Genomic DNA, 10,648 nt, shown 5'->3' with positions numbered 1-10,648 from the left:
AGAACATCGAGAGAATGGCGATAGTTGTAGAAGAGCTCAACAGAGCTTATTGGTTGATGCGGGTCGACCATTTGCATTTCGACGAGCTAGATTTTGAGTTGAGCTCGCGGAAGGTTGTCATCTCGGCTGATTCGTATCCATCTGGGGTTCAGTGGCAGCGTCGTTTACGGGGATTGTTGGCCGAAGAACGGTCTTCTCCGGTGGAACGCTTGCGCGTGTTTCATGGGGATGCGGCTGAAGAAATGGAGATCTGCCTTGGGAAGTTGAGCTCCATTAAGGAAGATCTCCGTTTTAGATGCCCAAACAAGGTTTACCGAACAAGGTTACTCCATCTGGGGTCTAGACTCCAGATAATCCACAAATACACAGCAGGGGAGGTCAACCAGGAAATTTTGGGTTTGTTGGCGGAAGTTGCTGCTACATATCAAGAACATTTTGATTTGTCGGCAGTGCTTCCTCCAATTGAAAATACTGGGGAAGGTGGAGCATGTTTGGGAGATTTGCTAGACACGAACGTGCCACCATCACAAACGGCACCCATTTCCCTGCAAAGTGTAGGATCTGGTCCGCTCGTAGGAGAAGATGTTGGGTCTGTCTTGAGCGAGTTAAGGGACGAGATTCGACTTTTACGTCAGCAATCCCGAAGAGATAGAGCTCTAGCAGCTGAGAGGTCTGATAGCCTTTTGGAAGCTACTCAGACGCTAATGGGCGGGATTGCTTCACTGAACACTTTTGCTTCAGTTTTGCGAAAGACGGTTCAAGAAGTTGTCTCACTTCGTGAATCCGTCAGTGAACTTCGGGCGCTGGTACATTCTAAACCAGCTGGCGTTCCCGAGATTGATCTGCAGACCGATCTGGACGAAAGACGTGGGACGGACGAAATCGACGAGCCAGTAGAACCGGAAGTACATGATCCACCACTGGCGCCCACATTGAACCAAACCGTGGTGGAAAAGTTACTCCTGGACTTGCTGAAAGATCGATGTCCGGCACTTCCGATTGAGAACACGAAGCCAGCTTTACCAGTCATTCAGTCCCAGGCCCCAAAACACCATGGGAATGGAAGGTCAAGCCCGACAGGTGGACGTTTTCCTTTGCCCAATCATACGGGTAATGAAATACCATCCTGCTCGGACTACCATTACAATCTTCGACCACAGCGTGTTTCCGATTGGAAAATCGAGAAATACGCTGGGACAGATGATGGGCTAGGACTGAATGAATTTCTGGACTCCGTTGAAAATTATGCTCAGTGCGAGCAAATTTCAGAGGAGGAGCTGTTCAATTCTGCAATGCACCTACTCACTGACAATGCTCTTACTTGGTATCGGGCTATGAGATCGCAGAACAGGCTTTACAACTGGAACCATTTGGTTTGTGAGCTTAAGGCAAATTTCGTTCATCCGGAACTTGACGCCGCTCTCAAATCAAAGGTTTCCCAGCGCCTGCAGATGCGAAACGAGTGTTTCCTGGATTATTTCCAGGAAATGGAAAAAATATTTCGTGCTATGACGGTTCCTATGACACCGAGCGAAAAACTCGACGTGCTCAAGCTGAACCTCAGGCCGGACTATAAGCAAATACTAATTTAGAAGCCAGTGAATACGCTTGCAGAATTGATGACTTTAGGTAAATCGATTGACGCGTACAAAACACCGATTTACCGAAAAAGGTTCGGTTCTCAAAAAGAAGTCGCTGCTTATTCGGTAAATCCGCCGGTTAACCCCTCGAAAAAGGACCAACCAAACAGAAAGGGAGGTGGTTCGAATAACAGCCACGTTGAAACCAAAAAATTTCGGAGCAAAAATTCCCATAAGGATAATTTTGCTTCCAAAACGCCGTCTGAAAACACGAAGAAAAAGCCAGGTGTTCAGACGGAAAAGAATCTTGTCGAGAGAAATTCGAAACCGGAATCCAAACAAAAGCCGGTGATTTGTCTCGACTATCTGGTGAAGCAGCATCGACCTCCTAGTCTCGGAGTCTGTTACAACTGCGGTGGTACTGGACACGAGCATTAGGCGTGCAGAAATCCAAGACGAGTCTTCTGGATTTTGTGTGGATTCAAGGGTTTCGATGTCTCTCGCTGTCCCTACTGCTTAAAAAACGAGATTCGTACCAACTAAAGTCGCAGTTGTGTAAGGATGTGCGCCCCATAGAAAACCTAAAACTAGACCCCCAAATTTACAACAGTTTTCGACCAGCTCATGATGAGGATTATCGTGATCCGTTGTTTGTTGAAACCATCATCCTCGACAGAGGCGACGCGTGACCAAGTGGGCTACCTGTTCAATCAACATTTGCAACACTAAAACAACAGTATCGTGATAACAGTTCCGAAAACTTTTATCTCTCTACATTTATCTATATGGCAAAGAATTTCTACGGTCTCTTATGACCGCGAGTTTTCCGTTAATTTTCTTGTAGAATAATGATATCTGCATCATTTCATGGAGGAAATCTTTATCCACATTTATCACATCATGATTCTCAATGATCGGTTTTAGTCATAAATAAGTCTGGATCCGTCGAAGAACTAGAAAAGTTCGCTCGACGGATGGCGTTGTGATATGCAATGTCAGTATCATTCAGGTTTTTTCCAACGATAATTGAAATTATGTTTATGATCTATTTGCCTCTAAACTTTTCGCATGAGTAAAAAACCTATCTTTGTTCAATGCTAAAGCGTTTCTTTTGACGATGTTGAAATTTTAAACTAAAAAGAAAGCAGTGCGTAAGAAGACAAACGTATACTATGCGGACTATGCGAGGTTCAAGTTTTCGAATGAACAAAATGGGTGTAGAGGTTTGAATGAAACTATACATCGACGGAAGAATTCCACCACATTGACAGAAATAATGAATGAATTTGCTCGTTTTTCATTTGCACTACGAAAGCTCTGAAGATGGATCTGCGAACTCTCGCGGCCATGTGGTCTCTCTCAAATTTTAATGACGTCGAGAGAAGAAACAGAAAGGCATAAAGATTACCAGACACTAAAGAGAGGAGGTGTGTAATGAATGTTTTCTCTCGCTGACATCGGTTTTGTTCAGCAGAAAGTTTGAACCAAAAATGTCATTTTTACGCGAGGCGTCGCATTAGTAGTGGTGAGCATGAATGACTGCGTCTACCCTGCCGCACTTGAAGGTGCAGAGAAGTGTTGAACGACGGTTAGTTCAGGTGAAAAGTCTGAACAAACGGTAGTCATTATTGCGTGTGGCCGTGTGGGTTGCGTTGCGTGTGAGTTGTATGGCGTAGTCTGAAATGTAGCCCATCAGGTTACATTCTTCACGGTGCATTCATTTCCACTATGTAGAAAATAGAATAAGGATGTTCGGGATAACATTGAAATTACAAATAAATTACTCCGACGATTTTTCATCCACTCTACAAATGTGAAAAAATCACTTTTTTTCTGAGATTGTCTACCTGTCCTATGAACAGGTAGAACAGGTGGACGAGACGCCTCTGATCCTCGATGATCCGTCCGATAATCGTCCTTTCGCTTTTGTCGCAGTAAATGGTCATTCCTTCAAAGCTTTGCTCGACAGTGGTAGTAATGCCACCATTATCACCAAAAAGTTGTATCGAAAGTTTTCCAAAAGTCCATTGAAAGGTTTAGAAAGGCCAGTTGAACTTCGTTCAGCAAATGGACAGACCTTACCGATCCTTGGACAAATATATCTTCCGTACACTTTCTTCAATACTCGGTATGGACTTTTGGCACGCCTTTGGAATAACACCCGAGTTGCAAACTTGTGCTCTGTTGAGCTCAGGTTCGGAACGGGACGAAGAAGTCGAGATTGATGCTCCGAGTGAGTCTATACTTACTCCGGAACAGATGGCCTGTATCGAACAGGTTACGACCTGTTTTCAGGCTGTAGTGCCCGGAAAATTGAATACGACCTCGCTAACAGAGCACAGGATCGTAATTAAGGAAGAATTCCAAAGTGCCGCGCCAGTTTGCCGATATCCTTATAAAATGAGCCCAAGAAAACTGTCTAAAGTCTGGGAAGAAGTCGACCGTTGGCGTTTTATGGGTATTATTGAAGAGTCAGATTCCGATTGGTCTTTGAATATTGTCGCTGTGACCAAACCAGACGACTCTATTCGGCTTTGTCTAGATGCCCGGCCTCTTAATGAGCGTACAGTACGTGATGCATACTCTCTGCCGCATCCCGGGCGCATTTTAGGAAGCCTGCCTAAAGCCAAGTACCTGTCTACTATAGACTTAAAGGAGGCTTTTCTCCAGGTTCCTTTGGCTAAGGGCAGTCGTAAGTTTACTGCTTTCAGTGTGCCCGGCAGGGGTATGTTCCAATTTACTCGTCTACCCTTCGGTCTCGTTAACAGCCCTGCCACTTTGGCACGTCTGATGGACCAGGTGTTAGGACGAGGAAAACTGGAACCGTATGTCTTCGTTTACCTCGATGATATCATCGTGGTAAGCGAAACGTTCGAGCATCACCTACACCTGCTCAAAGAGGTGGCCAAATGTCTAGCCAAAGCCAATCTGACGATAAACCTGGCTAAATCCCGTTTTGGGGTTCCAGAGTTAAAATTTCTTGGCTATTTGTTGAATCAGGAAGGTCTAAAGGTCAATCCTGACAAAATTCAGCCGATACTCGATTACGAGCGGCCGGTGACGGTTACTAAACTGCGCCGATTCCTTGGAATGTGCGGTTACTACCGGCGTTTCATTGATCGGTTTAGTGAGGTAACCGCACCTTTGACCGACCTCTTGAAAACAAAGGCCAAGAATATTGGCTGGAATTCCGAAGCAGAACTCGCGTTCCTGAAGGTAAAGGAACTTGTAGTCACTCCTCCAGTGCTTGTCCCGCCAGATTTTTCAAAGGAATTCATTTTGCAGACAGATGCCAGCGACACTGCTGTCGCGGCTGTGTTGGTGCAAGAACATCCAGAGGGGGAAAAAGTGGTAGCTTATTTTTCACATAAGCTAACCACTCCCCAACGGAATTACCACGCTACCGAAAAGGAAGGTCTGGCGGTGATTATGGCGGTTGAACACTTTAGAGGTTACTTGGAAGGTTATCATTTTCGACTTGTCACTGATTCATCAGCCATTACCTGGATACTGAAGACCAAATGGAAAACCAGTTCGCGCCTGAGTCGGTGGAGTTTGGAACTACAACTCTACATGTCCATTAAGCACCGGAAAGGTAAGGACAATGTCGTTCCGGATGCCTTATCCCGTGCTGTAGCAGCCATTTCGGCATTGTCCACTTCAGACTGGTATTGTTCCATGAAGTCTAAAGTTTCAGATAATCCTGATGATTACCCTGACTTTAAAGTTGAAGATGGTAAACTTTTCAAATACGTGGCCTCGAAAAGTGTACCATTCGACTCTCGGTTCAGTTGGAAATTGGTCCCAACCCCCGAGTGTCGAGAAGAAATCGTGCAGCGTACTCACGATGAATTGATTCATATGGGATACGATAAAACGATTCACGAGGTTCAAAAACGCTATTTTTGGCCTCGTATGGGGCCAGAAGTTCGCGAATATATTCGCCAATGTGGGACCTGCAAAGAGATAAAAGCACCATTTACCTCAGTCCAACCAGAAATGGGTCAGTCACGCACAACCGGTGCACCGTGGCAGATGATTTTGGTGGACTACATAGGCCCACTTCCTCGAAGCAAACGGGGCAATCAACACTTGCTAGTCGTCCTCGACGTCTTCAGCAAGTACGTAATGTTGACCCCCGTTCGCAAAATTTGCAGCGCCTCACTTTGTGCGACCCTTCGCGAACAATGGTTCAACCGCCATGGAAGTCCGGAAATCCTGTTGAGCGATAATGGTTCGACGTTCATCTCCAGAGAATTCAGCCGATTCCTAAAAGAAACAAATGTTACACATTGGCTGAGTTCGAGATATCATTCGCAGGCTAACCCGGTAGAACGAACGAATCGTTCTATAAATACGGCAATTCGCGCGTACGCCCGCACGGACCAGCGCAACTGGGATTTGCGAACCCATTCGCAGTCGGCCAAATTGTTTACCGACGAAACATGAAGTTGTCGAACGCTCTCGAGCCTTCTAACGCTAAAATTGGACCACAATACTTACCGGCGAAAGTTCTCGCCAAAAAGGGGTCTTCACCTTACGAGCTGGTTGATCCTACCGGGAAAAATCTTGGTGTATGGCCAGCAAATCTTCTCAAACCAGCATAAACTGGTACAATTTTGTACCGGCGGCCTGCCTTCAAACGGATTGTTCATTTGGAAACATTTCAAAGGCGACCGCCGGATTACATTTGGACTGTCGGTCCATTTATGCGTTGCTCTACCTTCTTCTAGTGAATAGTAAAAAGGGAGACTTACACTGCTGTTAGAAGGTTCTTCATTACCTTCGTTAACGTTTTGCGTGCTTCGCACTAGTGGCGGAGTAATAAATCGTTCTGCTGAAGTTTTGCGTTCTGTTTCAAAATCAGTCGTGACGGTGTAAATTTAAATTTTTTGCCGGAATAGAATTCCGCGCCTTTTGGAAAAACACCCACGCACTGGCACTTGGAAACAGAAGGCAAACAACCGAAAACACATCACTTCACCTTGTTCGGTGCCATTGATTTAGTTTTCACCCCTCTTCAGCGGGGACTTTTTTACAAATTTTTGCCTTGTTTGGGCGTTTATTCTTTGCACAAAACACTTTTCCCCTCTTCTATGGGGATAAACACGCACGCGCAACGTATTTTCGCCGCGAGAAACCGTCGCGAAAACCTAAAAAATCGCGAAAACCGGAATGTGAACGGCGAGATTCCATTCCGGTTTGTTTACATAAAATACTCATTGATCATTCCGCATAGGAATGACGTCATCGCCGGTTGGCGTCTCCAAACGATGCCGTGCTGCCAGAAACGATAAGATGGATTCGGATTAGAAACTGATCGTTTGTGGGAAGGCAATGTAATGTATGTATGGTGCGGCCGAATGTGGATATGTATGAATGTGCGTCATCAGAACCGAATATTGTGTATTCGGAGTCTTGCATAATACTGGGGTTTCAGATTTTAACCACCAGGGTGATAAAATTGAATTCCTTAGGGAATATTTTTATTATTTACCGCATTATGCGAGAGACATTCTTTGGTCCCTCTCAAACGTCTCAGTACGGGAGATGCTTTTGAGATGAACAGGGACAGAGAGACATGGTCCAGAATTTTGACGATGACGTGGGATGGGTGCCAGACGGAGTGCGTGAATGGGTGATTGGATATGCATGAGTGAACGAATAAAAGTTGGTGTGGTTGAATGAGAAGCAATGTTCTAGAGTTAATTCAAAATGTGAGTCGAATTGCAAATGGCGATTGGAATGAAAGGGTATGTATGAAAGAGAGAATAGAATGAGTGGTTCGGAAATTAACTCTAGCTCAGGTATCGAGTGTTGGCACCGTAAGAACACGAAAGTTGGACAGTCGATAAAAAAAACCGACAACCGTTCCCCTGCAAGTCAGAACCGTACAAAACTAGTACTGGGACTTGCAGTATTTTGGGAAGATGAGTTGTCTTGAAGAATGGATTAGAAGTGGATTTCAGAATTAGCACTGCTCACCAAGACCAAACAATTTTAAACGATTCGGAACTCCAGTCGATTAGTTTTTGGAATTGTTTATTTGTAAATTACGGAAGGAATGCTAGGGATAGCAGATTTTGTACATATTTATTAATTTTTTTGTTTATTTATCTATTTATTAATTTATTTATTTATTTGTTCATTAACTTATTCATTCCCCGTTTATTATTGTTATCGGTGTTAGGTGTTAGGTTAGTAAAAAAAATTGCTGTCAATTTTTTTTTTCACTTGGTGTGGGCGAGATTGTAACCTGTGCGGTTACAATTTTAGCAGCGAGTGGAAAATTTACTTAATTATGTGTAACGCTGCAAGAGCGTGTATGCGTAAAAATAACCCTAACTTTGGGCATGCTGCGAGAGTGTATAAGTGAAAATTACCCGCATTTGGGCACTCCCGCAGCAGCGTGTACTTGTTATGACAGTTCTCACCACTTGCGCTGAATATCGTTCACGTAAATTCGTTTAAATTCGTTCGTTTTTTCGTTTGTGAACGATATTGTCGCGTTTAGTAGGGCCGATAATTTTTATTTTATATTTGTGAATTAATGTTTAGGGTTAGATAGGCCGGAATTTCCCTCTAGCTGCGGAAAAGTGGAGTGCTGACTAAGACGTCACGGCGGTTTTGTTGTGGTCGGCAACATAGGCAGCCATCGCGGGATGAGGAGTTTAGCCTCGATCTCGGTACGGGACACACGTCGCGTTTTGTTTTGGTTAATTTTTGTGCGCGGTTTTAACTGTATTTTTTTGGCAGTTGGTGTCCCGTTTTTGTATTGTTTGCAGTGAAGGTTGTTCCACTGCCAAGTCCAGTGAAGGTTGTTCCACTGGCCCGGGATTCGAGTGCTAAAAGTGTTGGTGTTTGCTCGCCGGACAGGGAGAGCAAAGCGATTAGCTACCCCCGGCTAAGTGTAAAGGAGCAGAGAAGACACCGCCCCGCCGGAGATTGCTGCAGCAAGCGCTGTTGGATACCGCCAGACCGACGACGAGCAGCAGCGTCGCCGCAGCCTTCTCTTCCCACCACAAAACAGCAAGAGGAAAAGGACGGAAAAAACGCGAATAAGTTTTGTTTTGTTTATTTTGTTTGTTTTTTTCTTTAGTGTTCTAGCAAAAGTCCGAAATCCGATAGAGGTACACGCCGCCCTGTAAGGGTCTGGCGGGCAAATTAAAATACGCAACCCGAAGAGTAGCTAGCTGCCCTCTGCAGTTAGCTATTATATTAGTGTGTAGGGTAACCGCCACTAATAATGTATACTTAACGTCAAAATCAACTGACGACAAGGCCAACCCGCATAATCAATAACCATAAACGGATGATAATCCATATGGTTTAAGGATACCCCATACAGTCAGGACTATATCCCGAACTAGTTGTTAGGTACGTTTTATGGTTATTGATTATGCGGGAAGACATGACTGCTGAAAGGTGAAACAATTTTTCCAGTATCCATGTGGACGACTGTACGGTGCTGCCATCCGAAAAATGTTAATAATGTGTACGAATGTTTAGTTCTCAAACATCAAACTCTCCGGAAGAATCAAGAATAATCGGCGCATCATTTAAAATTGAGCGTACCATCAAACTTCCTGATAACCGCTATTAGCACGCTCTACAGTCAAGTTTTCCGCTCTTGCCGAGGTTAATAAAGCAAAAATCAGGTGCTCCGGTGAACCTGACCATATGCACAATGGTGCTGAAACCTGGCTTGCGACATATCAAACTTTAAGTGTTGGTAGAATGGGACCAGAAAATAAATATAACCCCTCAATATAAACTCCCACTCTGACAGTCAATTTCACACTTTTCTTTTGTACTTTGAAGTGCAAAAAATATGGCAATGGCATTAAGTGCAAAAAATGACAATATCATTAATCTGCATGTTATCTTAAGCGTCGAGCTGACCAAACTGCTACACCTTTTTCATATACAATCTTGAACAGCTCAACGATCAGTGACGGACTATGCACGATAAATCGGTTTTGCTCATGGTGACAATTTTATCAGAATTTAAGTCATCAGATGGTAGCACTAGCCGTCGGAAATCGGTCGTATGCAAAATGTATGAAAAATATGAAAGTTAGGTATCTTGTTCTAGTAATCTTTGATAAAATTAAACCTAAATAAAAAATTTAACACCTTCACGGTTTTTGTGATGCACTTTATTATTCCCCAGGACTTCCACCGTCAAAATCAAAATCGAATGAAAAAGTCAGTCAACATTGCGCTTTGAGAAGAGATCTGGCACCTCTGACGCGTGAAACCTAGTTGCCAAATTGGTGGTTTTTTCATCGCTTATCTCATTTCTCTCTCTCTCTCTTTCTCTCTCTCTCTCTCTCTCTGAGTATCTCTAAGCAATATCAATTCTGGAGTACAGTCGCCGTTCGATAACTGCAAGACTTTTAACTGCAACGCTTTTTAACTGCAAGACCGATAACTGCAACAACTTTGCAGTTATCGGACCGCAATCCGTCAAATTTGATGTCAAAGTCATATTTGACATTGAAGCGACAGGTCTCGCGGGGGGATTCTAAATGCATTCGAAAATGAAAATTGTTGAATCTCTAGAAACATTTCAAAAGGACTCTCCAATTTCTTCAGATTTTTTTTTTCGATTTCGTTTACTTGTTGTCTCTTCATTCTATATGGGAGATTATATATCTCCACTATTAATCAATAAAGCAAAATCACCATGTTATGTGGTTCACTTTCCGTAATTATTATTAGAGAAAAAAATATCCTTTTTGCATTGTTTGGCTAGCTTTCACTACTCAGCGAGGCAGTGCATACTAGATCACAAACAATATTTTGTAACCTAGCGTTAAATAGAGCATTCTACGAACTGACAGGTGTCACGGATCCTGCTGACATTGATGTTGCTTTTACTTGCGTTATGTAAGCGTCTTTCTGTCAAATTTCATTCAAGAATTTAGTTTCAGAAACATCTCGTAAAATGATCAATTGTAGTGATGAACTTAATCTTCGCCCGAGTCTTCGCCGACATATTGGTTATGTAAAGTAGTTACTAAAACGCAATAAATTATGATGCGGAAATATGAATATCAAATTGA

The sequence above is a fragment of the Wyeomyia smithii genome, chromosome 3 (assembly GCF_029784165.1).
Source record: "Wyeomyia smithii strain HCP4-BCI-WySm-NY-G18 chromosome 3, ASM2978416v1, whole genome shotgun sequence".
Lineage (NCBI taxonomy): Eukaryota > Metazoa > Arthropoda > Insecta > Diptera > Culicidae > Wyeomyia > Wyeomyia smithii.
This window is presented reverse-complemented; position numbering follows the sequence as displayed.